Here is a 21,325-nt window from a genome sequence, read left to right on the forward strand (position 1 = left end):
GCTCCGCTTGTCCCTGGCTGCAGCTCTACTTTATCCAAGTGCAGAGCTTCCCCAGGAGCAGGGGCTTAACTTGAGCACTGGTCTCATTAAGCATCTTATTCCATTTAGTTCTTAGGGCTTTGGCTGAGCCCTAGGAAGTTAACCCACATCCTGCCTCAACAAGCAAGTCTCAGAGAGGAGTCTAATGTCAACTGAGGTTGGTTTAGCAAAGGAAGATACTGGTTTTACTCTATCTTTATTTATTTATTTTTTAAGATGCATTTATTTATTTTGAGAGAGAGAGTGAGCTAGCAGGGGGAGAGAGAATCCCAACCGGACTCTCCACTGAGCAGGGAGCCAGACGTGGGGCTCGATCCCACAACCTGAGATCATGACCTGAGCGGGAACCGAGAGTTGGTTGCTCAACTGACTGAGCCACCCCAGGCGCCCCTATGGTATCTTTAAATCTAAGAGAAACAGTGGAGGGCAAGAGAAACTACAATCAGAAGACCCAGGTCTTAATCCTTTCTTTGCCATCGTCTTCTCAGGGGGTGACCTTGAGCAATTTCCTGCCAAATCAGCACTAACATTGTCAAATTCTATGAAAGGGACATGGATTTTCTTCTTGGAAAGCAACTTGGCATCATGTTCATACCTATTCACTCAGGAAAATACTCAGTTTGGGAGGGGGAGATGGTTACACACAAAGACGTACCTTGCTTTGTTATTTATAATAAAAAAAATAGGAAACAATCTACACGGCCAAGGTCAGGGGCTTCAATGTAGCAGGTAGAGTTAAGAGCACTGATTCCCGTGCCAGACTGGGTGCAAATCTCAGCTCAACCACTTGTCATGTGACCTTGGGCAAGTTACTTGAGGTCTCTGTGCCTCAACTTTCTCATCTATAAGATGATGATAATAATGCCTACTTCATAGAGTCAGTTTGAGGTTCAAGTGGGGCGATTACATATATACTTAAAACAGTGCTAGACATAATTAGTTATTATTATTATACAGCCACTAATAATAAAGTTGATGGGTAAAAAGGGGAGTTGTTTAATGAGTACAGAGTTTCAGTTTTGCAAGACGAAAAAGTTCTGGAGATCTTTTTCACAACAATGTGAATGTATTTAGCATTACTGAATTGTGCACTTAAACATGGTTAAGATGATAAAAAATAAAACAAGTTAATGAAACGATTGTGATAATAGGGACAAACGTGTGTTATACTCTTGATTTAGAAAAGGATGCAAATGTACACATTGTATGAGCCAAACAATGTGGAAAAATGCAGAGAAAAATACCGAGTTTCCCCTTCCCTTTTTGGTTTTGGGCCACCACGATTCCACCACAGCCCCCAGGGTCCCAGACACCTTCCCTTCATTCCTCTTGTCAAAGATGAAAAAGGCCAATCTAAAAAGATAATAATGACCCCCCCACACACGAAAGTGTAATGAACTATAAGGAGGAACAAAAAGGAGCTAGAGAAACACTTAGTCATTTAGTCAGTATTTACTGGGTGTCTACAAGCCCGACATTTACTCTGTACCGTGTACAGATTCGTCATTACAGAGAGGAAGGTCTATTCAACAAACCCTACTGCTGTATTAAAAAGTAAAGGACTATTTTACCCCTGCTCTGCATTTTAGAGTTTAATGAAAAATTAACCCTTTAATAATAATAATAATAACACTAAACCTGTAATAATTCAACCGCAGTCAAAGCGCTTTTTCATTGCCATATTTCAGTTGGAGGCTTTGGGGCCAGGTGGTCTTGCTTCCGAGGAACTCCGGATTTTTTCAGGCCGCCTTGGCCCCGGGCGGGGACGTCCTCGGGACTATGACACGACCAGGCACCCACCTCTGCTGTTGCTGATGGGAGGAGAGGGTATTTGTCATTAAGCTTCTGCAATAAAAACATATCCCCCCCCCAAAAATTAAAAAGTAAGAAAAAAAATTTAAATGTCCCCAAATAGAAAAGTAAAACAAATATCATTTTTAAAGGAGTAAGAAAAGAACTTTGTCTTGCTTTCCGTTTTTTTTGCCTGTGCACTCAAATGTTAAAAGCGGAAGAGAAAAAAAGGAAGCTCGCCCCCTTGGTTCCACTGGGGCTCGAACCCAGGACCTTCTGCGTGTAAAGCAGACGTGATAACCACTACACTATGGAACCTCCGCGTTACAAGGTCGCCATCATTAGCTTATTCATAGTCTCACATCCGAAACGGCGCCTCCGCTCAAAACCCGCCTCTCGGCCGTAGCTCCACCTCCGCCGTGGCCCCGCCCCACCTGCAAGGTAGCGTGTTCGCGGCCAAGGCCCCGGCTCCGCCGGTGGCGTTGGGGCTGCCCGCGTAACCTGCCCGCCACGTTCGTCACCCCTGTGACCAGGGCGAGGCCAGGGCTGGGGTTACCCTCCTGAGAGCCGCCCCGCTAATCACCCGTCCCAAACTTTCTGTCAGCGCGAGGCCGGCGGGACCCGCCCAGAGGGCGGGCGGAAGCGGACCGTGCCGCGGCCCCGACCGCTCTAGGCAGCTTCCCTCGGCTGGCGAGGGAGCCGCGCTTGCCCGGTTTAGCCCTGGGCCCCCTGAGCCGCTGCCCGCAGCACTGGGGGGCCTTGAGTCCGGAGCGGGGCGGACCGGAGCGCCACTTGGAGCCAGAGATTCAGGCAGCGCGGGGTTTGGGTGTGGGCTGGGGGTCACTGTCATTTTGGCATTTCTGTGGCCAGCGTTGGAAGAGGCCGCTGGTTAGTGGGCCCCTTGCCCGAGGGTGTAGGCTCCTAAAACTCCCCTGACATTTGCACCGCGTTCGTCCTCTCCCGAACCCCCCACCGCCGCCCACGGGGGCTGAAAGTCGCAGGACTTTTGGTGGCCCCTACGTGTCTGGGCTGGGGTGGGGATGGGAGGGCCGGTGTAGACGGGCCACCCCTTGACGGCTGGGGGTGATGAAGCGGGACCCGCCGCAAGAGTTGAGGGGCCCAGTGCAAAATGAAAATGCCAGGTTCCTTGTGCATGAGTTATTGGGAACTCCAAAACGGTGAAAAGCAGAGCATTAGACCCAGCGCCGGCCCCTGCGACCCCACAGGTCGTGGCCCGTGAACCTGTCGCTGTGCTTCCGGGACTGTGGGCCCCGATCCGATGCTGGAACCCTCCATTACGAAGGGCTCCTGTGTGGTCTCGCTTTTTAGTTTTCATTGTCAGTGCCGTTTGCCCTCCCCAGTGCCTTTGGATGCATCTTCGTCACCGTCCTAGGATTGCTCACCATCCTCAAGCTGGAAAACCCACTGAAGATCAGGCATCTCTAAGTGCTGAGTTGAACATGGCTGAAGGCTGGGGCTGTCTTTCTCCCTGGCGTCTTCCTCTGAAGCTGGCAGAATGATGGAGAGATGGTACTGATTGTATGAAAGCAGCCCCTTCAGCCAATTCCTGTCTTCCTGGGAAGACCCCTGGAAGAAACAGGTGGGTTTCTTCCCACACTAATCTGGGGGCATAATCTGGATTCTAGGCACTAAAAGGCACACTAATCTGGGGGGCATAATCTGGATTCTAGCCCTGCCCTGGTTACTCATTAGCTATGTGCTCTTCAGTTCACCTCCCAAGCCTCAGTGTCCTCCTTTGTGAAATGCGTGGGTTGGACTAGATACCCCCACTTCCCCTCTGGGTCTAAATGTTATCCCTCCTTTCCGGGTGGGCAAATGAAGGCAGTTACCTGCCATGTATGTTTTCCACAGGAATAGAGGCAGGCCTGCAGCTAGTGCTTGGGTTCTCGACTACCAGGCTTCCTACCTCCTACTGAGCTCCCTGTAATATTCATCATGGGGCCCGTTGCAGAATGCTTTTTTGTTGATGCCTTTCTCCAGGCCTCTTGAGCCCTTGATGCAGATGACCACGAGTGGATAGCCACCAGCAGGAGGATGGATTCATGAAAGCTCAACGTTTCCTGCTAATCCATGAACCATAATGACTCCCAGGATGCCCTATGATAAGTATATCCCACCTGTTTCCAAACCTCTGTCAGTGCAGAACAAGGCTGCCGCGAATTAGGCCTGAAATTACACTCACAGCTGTGTTTTGGTTTTTCTCTAGGGAATGCTTTGCTGGTCTTCCAGCCTTCTGTCTGCCCTTGCTCTAAAGGATGGGTTCTCCGAGTGCAAGCTTTGGCCAAGTTCCCACACATACTCCATGTAGAAAAGAGGCGGGTGCCCCCTCTGCTGCATGCCACGTAGGTTTCTGCCTTTAGTGAAAAACTCTTGTGCCTTTTTTCCATTCTGACAAGGAGGGAGACTTTTGTTCCACTTTCCTGCTGTCCTCAAAGTGTAGGCACAATCTCTATTGTTAGTAAAGTACAAGATGGTTTACAAAGCACTTTCACATACACTCCTATGAGGTAGCCGTGCTAAGTATGACTATCTTCATTTTTCGGCTGAGGAAGTTAAAGCCGACGAGTCTGAATGCCTTGCCTGAGACCATTCTGCTTATACTCAGTCTTCTGATACCTAAGTGATTTCAGGAGGCCCATGTCCGCAAAGGCTACATGTTGTTCCCATAAGAGTGCCCTTGGTTTCTTGTAATATTTCATAATGCACCCGGGGAGGAAATGGATACCTTTCATTTTTTCCTTTGTAATTTTCTTTCTTTCTTTTTTTTTTTTTAAGATTTATTTATTTGAGAGAGAGAGAGAATCTCGAGCCGACTCCCTGCAGAGCGTGGAGCCTAAAGCAGCGCTTGATTCCATGACCCTCAGAGGGTGACCGGAACACGGGGCTGGATCCCAAGACCCTGAGATCATGACGTGAGCCGACACCAAGAGTCAGGCGCTCAACCAACTGGGCTACCCAGGTGTCCCTCCTTTGTAATTTTAAGATGAAGTCCTCAAAAGCAGGAAACAAAAGCCTGCCCAGAAACAACCGTTGGTGACTTTGACCTTGGAAGCGTCAGCATCATGGATAGCCTTTCAGATGGCCACAGTTTTGCCTGGTACTTCAGGCAGTTCAGTCAGATGTGTGAGGCCTGCCCCCCGCCCCCAGGTATGCCCATAAGCATCTGAACAACTGTAAGTCAAATCCATCAACAAACTAGTAAATAAGGACTAGAAGTCACTTCAAACTTTTGAGTCCCCTGATTTCTCGGATGTTTGGTGTGGCTTCCCTAGCGGATGGCTTCACTGATGGAGAGCAACTCAACCAAGGAAACCATGGCCCCAAACACTGAGCTGACTTAGGAAGCTCCGTTTATCTGGTTACATTTAGAAATGGTTATACTCTGTCTTTCAGTATCGTGCTCCAGTATTTACTAAGACAACGTCATTACCTTGGTATGTCAGCTCACCTTAATTTCCTCCCTTTTGCAGCTCATCATGTTCGAAACATTTGAAAGTAGCCTATTGGAATGGATATTTGATGTTTGTTGCTCTTTGCCCACCTTCCTTTTCATAGTCATCTACATCCCTCTGTCTTCGTACCCGGCTCAACTTCTGTGGTCATTTTTATCACTCGTGCGCCCTTTTGTTGCTTGTACTTGTTGGCAAAACCACAGTCTGTGAAGTCCAGCTCTCTCCATACTCTGCCCTTGTATATGGCCCCAAGAGGAACACGTATCCAGGTCAACTGATTTCACACTAAATTCTTGACTACTTACCTCAAGTGAACGCTTAATGTAGCCTAGAATCGCGTCTACTTCCCCGTCCATTCATTCTCCTCTTCTCCTAAAGGACAGTTTCATATCTTCTCTCCCTGAACTTCCTGTACCTCCTTCCCAGCCTCACAGCTGATGAACCTGCTTCTTTTTTCAATAAAGAGATGGAAGCAATGAGAAGAGAACTTCCACAAGTCCCCACCACCTCTGCCCACCCGCCGGTGTCTGTGCCATCAGAGATCTCGACCAGGCCTCTTCCTGTAGATCAGGGCTTCTCAGCAGCTGTGTTGACATTTGGGACTGAGTAACTCTTGGTCGTGAGGGTCGTTCTGTGCATGGTAGGATGCCTCACAGCATCCCCGGCCTCTACCCACTCGATGCCCCTAGCACCCCTCCCCCCAGCTGTGACCACCCAAAATGTCCCCTGGTGGGGGGCGAAATCTTGGGGGCCATTTGGTAATGTGTGCAGACACTTTGGGTTGTCACAGCATGGCTGCAGGGGTTGGTATGCTGCTGACTTCTAGGGGGTAGGGACCCGGGATGCTGTGCAACATCCTGCCAAGCACACCACAGGCCCCCACGGCAAAGCTTACCCAGTCCCCGGTGTCCGTCGTGCTGTCGCTGAGAGATCCGGTCCTAGATGAACTGTCTGCATTCCTCTCAAAATCCAGCCCGCCACCTGCTCTTGCCTCCTGCTGGAAATCACTCCAGCAAGTCCCCTTTCTCCTACATCATTATTTACCTTCTCTGTTCTCTCCTTCGGATGAGCCTACGAGCAACGCTGCAATCTCTCTCAGCATTAAAAAGAACTCTTGAGGGGCGCCTGGGTGGCTCAGTCTGCCTTCGGCTCAGGTCATGATCCCTGGGATCGAGCCCCGCGTCGGGCTCCCTGCACGGCGGGGAGCCTGCTTCTCCCTCTCCCGCTCTCCCTGCTTGTGTTCCCTCTCTCGCTCTGTCTGTCAAATAAATAAAATTCTGAAAAAAAGAATAAAAAAAAAAAACAACTCTTGATCCCCTTTCTGCCTGTAGCTAGTTTGATTTGTTTGCTCCTCTTTGCAGCAGAACTCCTAGAAAGATGTGTCCATAGGCACTGTCTCCGATTCCTCTCCTTTTGGAAGCACTTTGCCCTCCTGGCTTTTAGGACCCCGTCCTCTCCTGATTTTTGTTTCCTACCTTGGGAGTCACTGCTTCTCAGTCACCTCTGCACTTGGACTTCTTCTCTATTCATTCCCACCCCCTGGACGACCTCATTCATTTGAATGGCTTGAAATAACACCTATAACCTCATTGAGACTTTCCTCCCAAACTCCGAATCTACCTGCTCCACATGTCCATTTAGATGTGTGTCTAATAGGCATCTCAAACCTATCAGAGCTGCAGCGAAGCTCCTGATGTCCACCTTCAATCTGCTCCCCTCTCTCTTCCTCCTGTCAGATCGCAACAGCTTCATCTTTCTGCCTATTGAGGCCCAAAACTTTGAATTAGACTTGATTCTTCTTTTCCTCATACCCTGAATCTAATCCTACTAGCAAATCCTATTGGCTTCCCCTTTAGGATCTATGTAGAATCCGATCCGTCACTTTCTGTGTCTCCTCTGCTACCACAGCAGTCAAGGCCATCATCCCATTTGGCCTGGGTCATTGCCAAACACCTCATATCCCGGCCTCCCAGCTTCTGCCCTTTTCTCCCCATGGAATATTCTCTGCACAGTAGCCAGAGTGACCTTTTTAAAAGGTAAGTTGGATTGTCTCACTCCTCTGCTCAGAACCCTCCAATAGCTCCTCACCGTAGCTAGAGTGAAAGCCAAGGCCATACAGTGGCCTGCCAGGCCCTGTGTAATGCCCCTTCTCCCCCGTCCATTACCTCTTGGATTATACATCCTATTACTTTGCCTTTTCTTTTACTGTGTACTCTGGCCACACTTGCCTGCTTGCTGTTCTTCAAACACACTGGGCCTCTTCTGCCTCGGGGCCTTTGGACCTGCTGTTCTCTCAGCCTTGAATGCTCATTTCCTAGGCCATCCCATTGCTCGCTCTCACCTTGCTCAGGTATTTGCCCAAATATCTTGTCAGCAAGGCCTCTCCTGACTGCCCTATTTACAGTTACTCTTCCCCACCCCCGCTTCTTCACACTGGAAATGCGATATCCCCCTTTCCTGCCTTATTTTGCTTTGCAAGACTTACTGCCATCTCATTTGCTGGATATTTACTTAGTCGTTTTGTTGCTTGTCCCCCGCCATCCTGAACTAGAATGCAAGTTCCATGAAGGTGTGGATTTGGTTCTGTTCACTGCTTTGCTCCACAGGGCCTAATACCGGATACATAGTAAGGGTCCAGTAAATATGTCTTGAATGAATCTGTTCAGGGTTGGGAATCTGTTCAGAGCCGGCTCAGTTACTCCCAATCAGAGCTAATCCTGGGGCTTTGCCCTGAACTCCAAGAAGAGACATTTCCTTGTTCCTCGATCCTTGACTTGAACGTGAGATCATCCCGAGGCTGGAGGTTCTGCTGCCCTCACCTGACTATTGCAATGTATCAGACCGGACTCGTAGTCGCATACAACAGAACCCTCTTGTTCACAGTACTCACTGCTCTTCCCCCTGTGGGATTTTAACACCATTTCCCCCGCCGTAGGCTTGACTGAGTGACTTGTTCGGCCGATTGAATGTGGGCAGAAGTGATGTGTATCGCTTCCAAGCAGAAGTGTGAAGAGCCAGCTTGGGATTCGCTACTTCAGTGTTGCCCTTTGCTATGGGGAAAACAACGCTCAGAGAGAGGTTGTCCTGAGTCTTAGAGAAAAGACCCCAGGTGATGGAACTGCCACCAACCTACGCTGGCCATGGAATCAGAGTGAAAAGTAAACCTTGATCATTGTAAGCCATGAAGATTAGGGATTGTTTGTTACCAAAGCCTCACATCACCTAACTGGATTCAACACTTCTGCTAGTTTCACAAGAAAATGAGTTTATTAAAGGATAGTTGGTGGTGTACAGTATCTCCAAAAAGGCCTTGGAGACTCCAAAGCCAGGAATAATGTCTTAATCTCACTGCGGGGCTGCACCAGCCAAGACGCCCACTGAGTACAGAGGCATCAACTCAAGCCAGTGATGGGGCGCCACACCTCTAAAAACTGAACCCCTCTGTCACTAATGTTGTCACAAGATGGATTTCATAACCCCGTGGCTCCTCGTGCTGCCCTCTTAAGTGAAGTCTCTGGCGGAGCCTAAGTTACCCCCCTGTGCTCTTGTCTGGAGAGAGACTGGAAAAGCGAACGTCTTGTTTCTCCTTTGAGGAGGTGGGAGTCAAATGCGGGGAATGGAGAAGGGAGTGAGTGACCACAAAGCATGAAGACATCTGCTGCCTGCCTGAAGCCTAAGAATGGAGCGAGGGGTTAGAGCTGAGAAGGAGAACGATTGGATGCCGTCCTGTAAGGCCTCCACCAAGCCATGCCTTACGTACGCCTGTTGACTCCTCAGTTATTGGAAGAAGGCATTCCCGGTTTTGCTTAGGCCAGCTGGGAGTGGGTTCGCTGACGCTCGCGACAGAAGGAGTCCTGATGATTCATGGAAAGTGGATGGGCATCAGCGCAGTGCCTGGCAGTGGGGTCCTGTCTCAGATGCTCGGAGGTTTTGGTTGCCTTCAGTTCCCAGTAAATGGGGAAAGAGCCCCTTCCAGCAGGGCAGGGTTTCGGTGTCATTGTGTCTTGGGAGCCAGCCAGTGGTTCTCAAACACAGCAGGGTACTTGCTCGCCCGGAGCCCAGAAGCCAGGACAGGTGGGGGTCGAGAGTGGGCAACACATCTGGGGTACCGTTGGTTGCTTACCCCCAATTCATTCTTCTTTTCCTCAGTAATAAAGATAAGAATAAACCCTTGTATAGTACTTGCTAGGTATTAGAGACCATTCTAAACTCTTTGCTCAGATTAACTCATTTAATCCACACAGAACCCTGTGAGAAAAGGTTGTCGTGCCTGGCTTATAGATGAGGAAATGGAGGCATAGAATAATTAAGTGACTTGTGTAAGTCATACAGCTAGTAAATAAGGAGCAGGGCTTTACACCAGGCCAGCTGGCTCCATAGGCTGTATTCAACCTCTACACTGCACTGCCTGATTTTGTTTCATTTGGCAATGTATCCAGCTAAAACAATTTGATTTCCCAGGCTCCCTTGCAGCTAAAAGAGACTGCACAGCACAGTTCTGGCCATGAGATGTTTGGAAGCAGGGGGGCTTCCAAAACCATTTCTTTAAATGAAGGTAGACTCAGGTGGTATGCGTCATTCTGCCCTTAGTTGTTTGCTTTCTGCCTGGAATGCAAATGTGGATGTTGGAGGTAGAGCAGCTACTTTGTGACCGTGAGCTGACAATTTTGAATAAGAAAGCTACGTGACTCGGCTGAAAGAAAGAAGGTGCCTGGGTCCCAGCCGCAGATTTCGTACTTCCAGATTCTTCGTTTCATGTGAAAAATAAAACCCCTAATTTGTAATGCCGTTGTTTAGTAGGAGTTTCAGTTACATGAAGGGAAAATATATACCTACCGATTCAACATTTCCACATTTCTCACCCTTAGATGTCTCCTATATCATTTTGACAGTGTCTCTGATCTGCCCACCAGTTACTGAGGGGCTGCTCTGTGTCGCAGTCCCTTGGCCTGCAATATGTCTAGGAGCACGGTATTGGGTAGTGTGGGAGTTTGGGTTTTTTTTTTTAAGTGTATGAAATGGCCCCATCTCAAGGAGTTTGAAGAACAGTAATTTACCTGAAGGACTGATTTGTTCCAAGCTGTTAATGGATGATAATGGTTTGATGTTGTTTTCCTAACTCAGGATGTTATTGAATTTTAATAGACCCTGTCTCCTCTCAAAGTAGAGACTCAAAAGAAGAGAAGGCAGAGGGGAGAGGGGGCAGGGTGATATGTGAAAAGTCTAACAGTAAAGATGGCCTCGTGTGGTATTCCTCTCAACACCAGCTATCTCTAATCTCCAAAATCCTCACAGTCAAAACCAGTCACAACCAATGAGCTTAAATTTGGTAGAGATAGCCACCCAGGAGAGGAACAGATCAGATGAAAATCCTTTGTCTTCACCTCCCTTGTTTGTATGTCTTGAGATGCCACTAGTTTCTAAAGTCACTCCCTTGGGACTTTGTAACTGAGCACAGAACAATTTGGCCACTCCCCTCTCCTACAGAATCCCACTTAAAAGGAAATATCTGATAGCTGCATCTAGCCAATGCTAATTGTTGACGGAAATGAAATTGGCTACTCCCTCGACTTGCCCAGCACTTACTATCTTCTTTAGATTTACAAGGAGATTCAACAGTGCACACAATGGGACTTGCCTCTGAGTTGTTCCTCATAGTCTGATGGGAAGATTTCAAGAGTGATGCAGGTGTTAAACAAAAATTATATTATGGGTTTTTATTAGTGATTTTAAGTATTTGTGATTTGGGGGGAATATAATTAGGGTATAGTCTGAGGGCTAATGTAATAATAAAACCAATTAGCAGGTTGTTTAACTCAGTTAGAGGCTGTCTGCCGGCTAGCAGCTTTCCTCTGATAAATCCTGTTAAAATTCAGGGGGTTCTATTTTGTGCAGAATGAGCAGGCTGCCATGACAACTGTCTGTGAATACTGTTTCAGTATTAGTCACAGGTTTACAGTGTCAGCCTCTGGGTCCAGCGTTCGTTCTAAAACCCAAATACACATCTATTCTTAAAGGAGTTGTCCTGGACATATTTACAAAAAAACAAAAATAAAACACTTTCAATTGCCTGGGTTTTCTCTTTTGGAAAAGAAATATGAATGAATTTACACGATTGCAAATTGCAGATTTTATTGCTGTTCCTTTCTGTTGGAAAGGCAATTTGGGTATGAATTTACATTGTGCTTGACCCTAGGTTTGATTACATAGATGCACTAGGCAAGAGTACGGAAAGTTTCTTTTAAGTCTATAATCCTGGGCGCCTGGGTGGTTAAGCGACTGCCTTCGGCTCAGGTCATGATCCTGGGGTCCCGGGATCGAGTCCCGCATCAGGCTCCCTGCTCAGCGGGGAGTCTGCTTCTCCCTCTGACCCTCCTCCCTCTCATGCTCTCTGTCTCTCATTCTCTCTCTCTCAAATAAATAAATAAAATCTTAAAAAAAAAATTAAAAAAAATAAGTCTATAATCCTTATGTTAAATTCTTCTTTTTTTTTTCTTTTTTCCCCCGTCTGACAGTATCAGAAGGAATCTTGTGATCGCAAGTGACAGACGACTGAATCCAAACCAAGTTAGCAAAACCAGTCTCAAATGAATGTGACTTGAAAATTCCTAAGGTAAAATGTCATGCCGAGATTTCCGATGGAGGGCCCCAGCTCTCTTTCCCTGCCCTCTCCTGGTCACCCTTGTGCCCCTCACACCGGCTCTCCTCGTGGTGCCGGCCTTCCCAGAGCACCACACCTGGGGCAGGACAGTGAGTCTAGATCCCAGCGCTCTCTCCAGGAACCCCGAGATTCACTTATATTGCCAGTCTTTAGCTACATGCCCACCTGAACACTCCCTTTTGCCAAGTAAAGGTGATGTGTTCACTGCCTGAGGCCTGAGTTATGGGCCCATCCCTTGACAATCACTGTTGTTTGGGACGTGGGCTCATGCTGATTTACTTAAGCCTATCAGGGCCTATACTTTTTTTTTTTTTAAGATTTTATTTATTTATTTAAGAGCAACAGAGGGATAGAGAGAGAGGGGGAGCCAGAACGTGCGTGAGCTGGGGGAGGGGCAGAGGCAGAGGAAGAGGGAGAAGCAGGCTCCCCGCTAAGCATGGAGCCTGATGTGGGGCTCGATCCCAGGACCCTGAGATCATGACCTGAGCCAAGACAGATGCTTAACTGACTGAGCCACCCAGGTGCCCCCAGGGCCTATACTTAAAGTAGGGGTGATGTCAATCCCATGGAAACCACAGGGCTGAGAATAAGGAGAGAGTTGATTTCAAAAAGGAAAATTGGGGTACTATTGCAAGGAAGTGAGGGGAATACTTGCTAACCATCTGTTTAGGGAACAGAATGCTGTGCAAATTATAATAGTAACAACAGCTAACATTTATTGAATACTAATGATGAGCTAGGCACTACTAAAACTGCTTTATAGGTATACTGGTTAGAGAATGTGGTTGGCTGCATGTAATAAGGTAAGTGAAATAGCAAGGACTTAACACAGAGGGGTTGGTTTTTATGCCATGTGATATGAAGTCACGAGAGAAGCAACTTCACATTATTATCCATGTCTCAGGCTCATCTTTCAACCTTTCTGCATTATCATTCTCAGCATGAGGCTCTCTTCCTAATGCTCACAAGAAGGCTGCTTCTCCTCCAGACATCGTGTCCCGGTTCCAGGCAGAATGGGGGAAGGGCAAAGAGGAAAGGGCTCATGTCAGCTGAGTCTTGTCTTTTTTTTTTTTTTTAAATCAGGAAAATAGCTTTTCTGGGAACCTCAGCCAGTAGATTTTGGCTTATATTTTGTTATCCAGAACTGTGTCACATGACCACCCCTAACTGCAAGGGAACCTAGCAAATCAAATTTTGTTGGCTAAGCCCATTGCCACCTAGAACAAAATTGAGATTTTACTTGTAAGGAAGAAAGGGAGAATGGATATTGATTAGGCAACTAACTAGGCTGCCATGATATATATTAAGTCATTTATTCCTTACTTTAACCCAGTGTGGTGGTACTATTACTATCCAAGTTTTTCTTTTTCTTTTTCTTTTCCTTTCCTTTCTTTTCTGTCTTTTCTTTTTTTATATGCTGGTTTTCTAAGAAACAGGCACAGAGAGGTAATATAAAATTTTCTCAAATTCACACACAGCTGTTACGTGGCAGGTCTGATATTTTTATGAAATAACAAGAACTTACTCCTGGTTCCCTTTCCTAATCCTCCTATTCTGTGCACAGAAAACTTCATTTTTAATTTTTAAAAAATGACAGTAGTTTGCTCTAGGCCCTATATTTCACAACCTTCTCAGGAAAAACAATGCATAGAAATCTTGGATCTCTCACCAGCTTGTTTTCATAGTGTCTTTTTCACATAGCCACACCAGCAGGAATATGACAAACCAGCAGGAATTGTGTTTGGTAGTGAGAAGCAGACCTAAAAGGGAGATGTTGGGGAAGAAAAATCTTTTTATACCCTTCAAAGTTCTTCCTGCTGGTCTAAGAATTGAACTGACATGAAGCAGATTTACAGGAGAAAATAAAACTTAATTATGTACATGCAGGAAATCCACACAGACATGAGATCCCAAAGATAGGCATGATGAGGTCTATATGTCATCCTGAACCAAGGAGAAGAGGGTAGGAGTCTGGGACTTCAAAGGGAAGGGAAGCAATTCACAGGAAGATGAAAAAGAGTAGATGTTGGGTAAACAAATGTTTGCTGGGCCACTCAGAAACAATGGGACATAGAGAGGAATTTGATCAAACAGGTCTTGTTAGGTTCCTTCCTGTCTACCATACCTAGTTCATATCATGATATAGTTAGCTATGTAGCGACAGCTCTCTTCCTGGAGCAGGTCCTCTGTATAAATTCTTTTACACAGTTAGGGGGAAGGTTCAAGTTTCTTCATGTGTCTTTTGGGGCCTTGATTGATTTTAGCTGGAAATAATCTCTGTGCCAAAGTGGCACATTTTGGGGTGGCCTGCCTTTGACCTATTTGTTGAATGAATATATGAATGAAACCAAGACAAGAATAAGTGCTCTTAAAGAAAATTCTCTGAAAACTTTTCTAAAGGCTTCACAATGAGTGCTTAGTCCTCTCGGGCAATAGCAGCAAGGCTTTTGAAAAGAAAGCCATGGATCTTTCCCAGGCCTTGTTTTAGCTAATAGTTTCAACGTTCCTCCAAGAAACCAACTGTTCTTTGTTCTCTGTGTTCATGATGCAAAAATGGTTGACAGGGAGGCAAATAGTGGCAGAAAGAAAGCTTGAAGAACCTGGAATCTGCCTTTCCAATAAACAGGAAGTGGCTCTCTCATCCAGCTTGTGTTGTTCACATTCTGTTGGCAGGTACTGTCATATCTGCTTCTGACATTGTGGGGTTGCCAAGGCAACCTATTAAGGAATCATTCTAGAATTTACCTCTGGAAAATTCCAGATGAGGCTGAGGATTTCTCTTTAAGTAAGACCTATAAGCGTGACAATGGATAGTGTCCTGAGCCTGCAGGTCAGGCTGAAAGATTCAGCGACCAACAAAGTGAAGATCTAGGAGTCTATTTTCCTTGGACCAGTGCGGAACTGATAAAACTTAAGGGTAAGAGCGCTTAATGGAGCAGATGAGTTGAATGAAATCTGGGCAGGCATGGAACCATATGATTGAAAGTTAGCCTTCTTCCTCTGTTTGTTTCACCAACTCTGGTAGACTCTATGTTTTGTGTATGGTGTTTATCATACTTTGATATGTATTTTTATATATTTTACTATATATTTGGGCGATCTTTATAGGGTAGAATTGGGTCACCTTGGTGTAGAAGGAGTATTGGCCACCGAATCGTAAGACTGTAATGTTGGGGAGGCCACCTAACCTCTCTGGGCCTTGTGTCCTCTCCTATAAAATGAAGGACCTTTCTGAGCAATTCCAGAGGACCAGAGTGTCTTACCACATCACAGGCTCAGCTAGGCCAAGAACCTCATGATGATCTTGCAAGGGGACTCCACTGTGTACCTAGATCAGTTTTACCCAATTCCCAGTGCCTTGATATGAAAGGCAGTTGCATAAATGTATATTCTTGTTTTATTTTTGTCTTGGAATGGCAGATTATAGCTCCTGCAGAAGGAAAATAAGAAGTAAGAAATTACCATTACTCTGCCATTGACTCATGCTAGATGTCAAACTGAGATACATGCAAAACGCAAAGCACATACAAGCTAAAGGAACAGATTGTGGCAATATTTAAAAATATCACAACTCTCTAAATAAGCAGTTCTGATAAGCCTATTTGGCATTCATGCAAAATACCCGTAACTCTGAAAAATCTGAATTGTACATTGCCAAGGTAAATTACTTCTACACAGTAATTATAGATGCAAGTAAATTGGATTATATGAGAATACCTGTCTCCCTTGGTTTACAGATACCCCTCTCTCCCGGGCCTCTTCCTTTCTAGATTGTTGCTTTTTTAGTCTCCTTTGTTCCTTCCTCCTCCTCCTTTCCTTTAAATGTCTCAATTCCCCAGGCTTCTGCTTTTGCCCCCTCTTGCCTTCTTTCTCTACCAGCTCTCCCTGGCTCTTTCGTCTTCTCCACCCGCCTCAGTTGTTATCCATAACCTGATGACCTCTTAATGAGAATCTATAGACCTGACTTATTTCCTGGGCTCTACACTCAGGCTTCTGCTGCCTTCGGGACATGTAAACTTGTTATTTTTCTCCGCCTCCCCTTCGTGTCCTACCCCTGTACCCGCTAATACTCTCCCACAGTTAATGGCATTGCGCACCAGACTGTAAATGACAAGAGGGCAGGGACAGTGTCTGTCTTACCCACCACGGTACACCCAGCACTTGGCGTCATGCCTGGCATAAGGTGGACACAAAGTAAGTACTGAAGAAGTGATTAATCCATCTATTATTTCAAACTAGAAACCTCCCTCACTTCCTATACCCAGTCCGGGACCTGTGGGATTTATGACGGGAAAGGCTTTCACATCGGGCCCCTCCTCTCTACCCCCACCACCCCCCGCTTTAATCCAGCCCTTCTCATCTCCTGGATTGTGGGCCGGGGCTTCCTTGTCAGTCTTCCTATGGCTGGCTTTCCCCCAGTTCCTCATCATCTGACCCTCAGAGTGATCCTCCTCAAGCTTGAATCTAATCAGAGCACCCTCAGGCTTCCCTTCACTTAGAGATTGAGTCCGCCGTCTGGCAGCCTCACACCGAATCCGTGGAGCTTGTACCGTGTTCTGAGAAGATGAGAATGACTGCATTGCATTGATTCTAAGATGACCGTGTTTTTCACATTTTAGCACCTCTGAGATTGGGATGTGTCTTAAAATCGATGGAGTGTCATGGTTTGATGGGGGGCTTTTTTCCTTCTTCTTGGTACGTAAAATAATGATGTACCTTATAATTGATGGCATCCTAAATTTGCAGAAATACACTGACATTTAAAAGTAGGGAGATTGGGGCGCCTGGGTGGCTCAGTTGGTTAAGCGACTGCCTTCGGCTCAGGTCATGATCCTGGAGTCCCAGGATCGAGTCCCGCATCGGGCTCCTTGCTCAGCAGGGAGTCTGCTTCTCCCTCTGACCCTCCCCCCTCTCATCCTCTCTCTCTCTCTATCTCATTCTCTCTCAAATAAATAAATAAAATCTTTAAAAAAAAATAAAAAATAAAAGTAGGGAGATTTTACATAAAAATATGTTCAGCTTCTCTTGAAAAATTACACTGGGCAACCCTGGGCCAGGATTTCTGGATGGCAGCCCAGGAGGGAGCTACCAGTAAGTAGCAGCTGCCTCATTCAGACATAAACTCTCTAGAATGTCCCATCACTTCTACCTAGGCTGCTTTATTCATTTATCTCACCTGCCCCAGCCCATGCGAGCATTTAAAATTGTAATCCCTGACTGATGAGTTAAAGTATGAATTCTTTGTTATGGTTTACAAGAATGATCACAGCTGGTCCCAACCTACCTCCCCATCCTCTGCTCTATACACCCCCTACCCCCCAGTCTCAGGAAACATTACTCAAATATATCATGCTCCCATGCTCCCTGGAATGCCTTTTCCCACCTTTCATGTTCTATGAAGTATTTCCTCACTTGCCCTGGCAGAACTACTATCCTCCTAGACTCCAACAGTATGTGGGCATATCTCTGTACCTACACCTCCTGTCTGGAAATTACTTGTGGGCAGACCCGTGTCCCTCATTCAACCGTGAACCTGCAAGGGAGATGGATCAGACTGTATTCATTATTGTATCCCTGCCTTGTAGCTAGAACATGCTCAGTAAGTACCTGTTGAATAAAGAATGGTTGGGGTACATTTTCTGACTGGGATCTGTTTTTTGAGTTTTGCTCATGGACAGAGAGCCAAAGGTGAAGTCAGAGGGAAGGGCCAGTGTTTTCCTTAGCACTCGTAGTTTGCAGTAGAAGGCGCTGCTTCTGGCTGGGATTTAGGGCGGCCCTTGGCACAGTCAGCCCGCAGGGACTTTAATATCTTGCACACCCCAAGGCACTAAGCCAGAGCCAGCTCTGAAGCTTTTTATTTTAAAAATCATGTACAGTAAAGTCGACTTGTACAGTTTTGTGAATCTGGACACATGGCTAGATTAGTGTAACCACCACCCTAATTAGGCTACAGAACACTGCCCCCCAAACTTGCTCTGGCTATCCTCTTGTAGTCACATCCTCCACCCCCGCCCCCGCCCTTAGCCCTGACAACCACTGAGCAGTTCTCCGTCACTGTGGTATTATCTTCCCAAGAATGTCATAGAAATGTATGCGACATTTTAAGACGGGTTCTTTTATTCAACATAATGCCTTTGAGATTCATTCAGGTTGTGTGTATCAATAATTTGTTCCTTTTTCTTGTTAAGTAGTAGTCCATTGTACAGAGGTCCCACAGACATGCACCCATTCACCCACCGAAGGACATCTGGGCTGTTTGCAGTGTTTGACCGTATGAACCTATGCATAAGCTTTTGTGTGAATATAGGCTTTCATTTCTCTAGAGTAAATACCCAGGGGTAGGATCGCGCTGTCATATGGTAAAGTGTATGTTCAACTTTACAAGAAACTACCGAACTATTTTTCAGAGTAAATGTACTGTTTTGCATCCTCACCAGCAAAGCATGAGAGTTCTAGTCACGCTACATCCTAACCAGCGCTGGGTATGATTAGATTGTTTTTAACTGTCCTAATAGGTGTACTGTGTTATCTCATTATGGCTTTATTTTGAATATGTGCTTCCTCGGATCCAGGCTAGGGGAACTGGAGGGAAGAAAATGGCCAACTCACCACCAGTTTTGTGATACTTCAAACTCTGATCTTCTTCCTCAATCTTCCTTCTGCTACTTACTTTTCAGAGTCCTTGTGTTACTTATTCATTGCTATGTAACAAATTACCAAAAACCTTAGAAGCTTAAAATGCACATTTATGATCTCACAGCTTCTGTGGGTTTGGGTTAGGAGTCCGGGCATGGCTTACCTGGGTCCCCAAGAGCTGCGGCAGTCAAGGTGTTGGCTAGGCCTCAGTCATCGGAAGGCTTAACCGGAGAAGGATCCACTTCCAATCTCAAGTGGTTGTTGGCAGGATTCATTTCCTTGAGGTCTGTTTGACCGAGGGCCTCCGTTCCTTGCTGGCTTTTGGTCAGAGACTTCCTTCAGTCCTCGGTCATGTAGGCCTCTCCACCATAGCAGCTTACTTCATCAAAAGCACACAAGCTGTGAAGGCAATAGAGAGAGTCTGCTAGCAAGACCGAAAGTCACAGTCTTTTATAACCTAGTCACAGAAACAATATGCCAACACCTTTGCCGATTTTATTGGTTAGAAATCAGTCACTAACAAGGTCCAGCCTTATACTGAAGGAGAGGGGATTACACAAGAGCATGAATACCAGGAGGTGGGGATTATTGGGGGCCATCTTGGGTCTGCCTGCCACGGTGCTCAGATAGCGGCTCCATGGATCCTGTCCAGGTGTTTTACAGCTTCATTCTGCTGGAGAGACGGGTGGAGTGGGTAGTGTGCCCTTAGTCTACCCAGACCGTGACTCTCTATGAAGCTTTTTGATTTGATTTCTGAACATTCAGGGTTAATTTTAGAAGTCTGTTTGTTTGTGGGTTGGTTGGTTTTAACTTAAAGCCATCTAGGACCAAGCTAGGGTTAGATTAAGCAGTGGTCAAAATTTAAATTCTCATACCCACCAATCTTCTGTTTATTAAATTACAACCATGGAGAGCTCAACTTTTGTAGCCTTCTCAAAGCTGACCTTGTAAACTTCAACACATAATGACAGCTATTTCAGCCTGTCATTGTGGCTGCTGACCAGGTGACCCCAACAGATACATCTGGCCAGCACTGGCCTTTATGAATTTCTTTCCCTCGATAATGAATTGTAACCCACTTTTAATTTCTTTTAATGGCTTTCTAATGACTTGCCAAATCTGGCCTCTCTTTTCTCTTCCTTAATGTGGCTTTTCAATACCCAGAATTCATCCCTGGAGATATGTGTGATCCTTTCTCTTTATTGAAACATAAAATTACTTGGTATTCCTTTCCTCTCTTTAAAAGGCTCTTTAAATCAAGATTCTTTGAATGTTTTTGATCGTGAACCTGTCACAGTACAAGCTCTTTGAGAATGGACCCCTAATATGGGTATGTTAATGTATTTGTAATCAATACTACTGAACTCATGTATTGTGTACATTACCAAACATACATGAAAATAGGAAATTCAAAAAAGAATTTAAAAATAGATAAAAATATGATTTCTAATATTTTGCTTTCTACTGTCCAAAGGGGTGCTACTGGGCATTGAGGTATCAGGGGCCATGAGTGGACAGACACCTTAAGTCCTCGCCACCGAACAGATCAGCACACATTGTTTCTTTTCTCAGTCTCTTCCCAAATCCAGCTGCTCTGTCTAGAGTCTAGCATATTCCCCAGTGTGTGTCATGACCAATAATAGGAGCTGCCCATTAGAATTACTTTTCCTTGGTAGAAGATGGAACTGGGGCCAACTCCAGGACGCTTGTGGGGTAGGAGAGGTCTGCCGGCAATGCCCAGTCTGTCCCTTGTGAGGTAACCAGCCTCTCCGTTCCTCTCTGTCTTGCCGTAGCTTGCTGCCACCATAGACTAACCAAGTGTACTGGTCTGGGTTCCCTCAGAGGCAGACCCTGAGACAAGCATTTGAGAGCAAGGAAGGTGAAGGCAAACCCGGTAGGGAAATGGGGAAGTGAGAAAGGAAGGAGAGACAGCCAAGACAGCCAAGAGAGAGTAAGTCCAGCCTGCAGGGGTAGAGAGGCTGCCATTTTTCAATAAAATAGCAGACGGGCACTTTTCTCTACCCACTTGTACATCTACTTGCAGTATTGTAATTGGGAGCTCAGGGCATTCTGATTTTTGTCTTACCTCTCCCATCTCACGTCCTTGTTAAGCACTGTGAAATACACATTATCGGCAAGAACACTCTCTTCTCTCCCCCACCTCTTTTCTTCTCGGTTAACTTCTAACTTCTGGCTGCTCAGTCATCAGGTCTCAGGTGGGGCATCACTTCTTTTCTTTTTCTTTCCTTTTTCTTTAAGCTTTATGCCCAGGGGCGCCTGGGTGGCTTAGTCGTTGGGCGTCTGCCTTCGGCTCAGGTCATGATCTCGGAGTCCTGGGATCGAGCCCCACATCGGGCTCCCTGCTTGGTGGGAAGCCTGCTTCTCCCTCTCCCACTCCCCCTGCTTGTGTTCCCTCTCTCGCTGTATCTCTCTCTGTCAAATAAATAAATAAAATCTTTAAAAAAAAAAAGCTTTATGCCCAACAGGGGGCTTGCTCTCACAACCCTGAGATCAAGAGTTACCCCACTCTGCTCTACCAGCTGAGCCGGCCAGGCACCCCAGTGACACTACGTTTAGAAAGCCTTCCTTCATCCCCCTTACTGGGATGGGGCTCTTTCTCTGCACCCCATCCCTGTCCTATTAGAGATCTTATCGTACCGTATGGCTTTTATTTATTCATGTAATAAATATCTATTCTGTGCCTGGCACTGTTTTAGGTACCTGG

General features: G+C 46.2%; 1 protein-coding gene and 1 non-coding gene across 2 annotated transcripts in view; one reads left to right on the forward strand and one right to left on the reverse strand.

Moving 5' to 3' along the window:
• Nucleotides 1-2,075: 2,075 nt before the first annotated feature.
• TRNAV-UAC lies at nucleotides 2,076-2,148 on the reverse strand. The gene has a single exon. It is a non-coding gene; the product is annotated as a tRNA-Val (tRNA).
• A 262-nt stretch (nucleotides 2,149-2,410) lies between these two features.
• PPEF1 (protein phosphatase with EF-hand domain 1) overlaps nucleotides 2,411-21,325 on the forward strand; it is a 124,909-nt gene continuing 105,994 nt past the window's right edge. Inside the window, exons 1-4 of the mRNA XM_035000353.1 lie at nucleotides 2,411-3,430; nucleotides 3,832-4,193; nucleotides 4,627-4,998; nucleotides 11,819-11,916. The gene's annotated coding sequence lies outside the window, so the exon portion shown is untranslated. The remainder of the gene's footprint in view (nucleotides 3,431-3,831; nucleotides 4,194-4,626; nucleotides 4,999-11,818; nucleotides 11,917-21,325) is intronic.

The sequence above is a fragment of the Mirounga leonina genome, unplaced genomic scaffold (genome assembly GCF_011800145.1).
Source record: "Mirounga leonina isolate KUSES-001 unplaced genomic scaffold, KU_Mleo_1.0 Mir_101595, whole genome shotgun sequence".
Taxonomy (NCBI): domain Eukaryota; kingdom Metazoa; phylum Chordata; class Mammalia; order Carnivora; family Phocidae; genus Mirounga; species Mirounga leonina.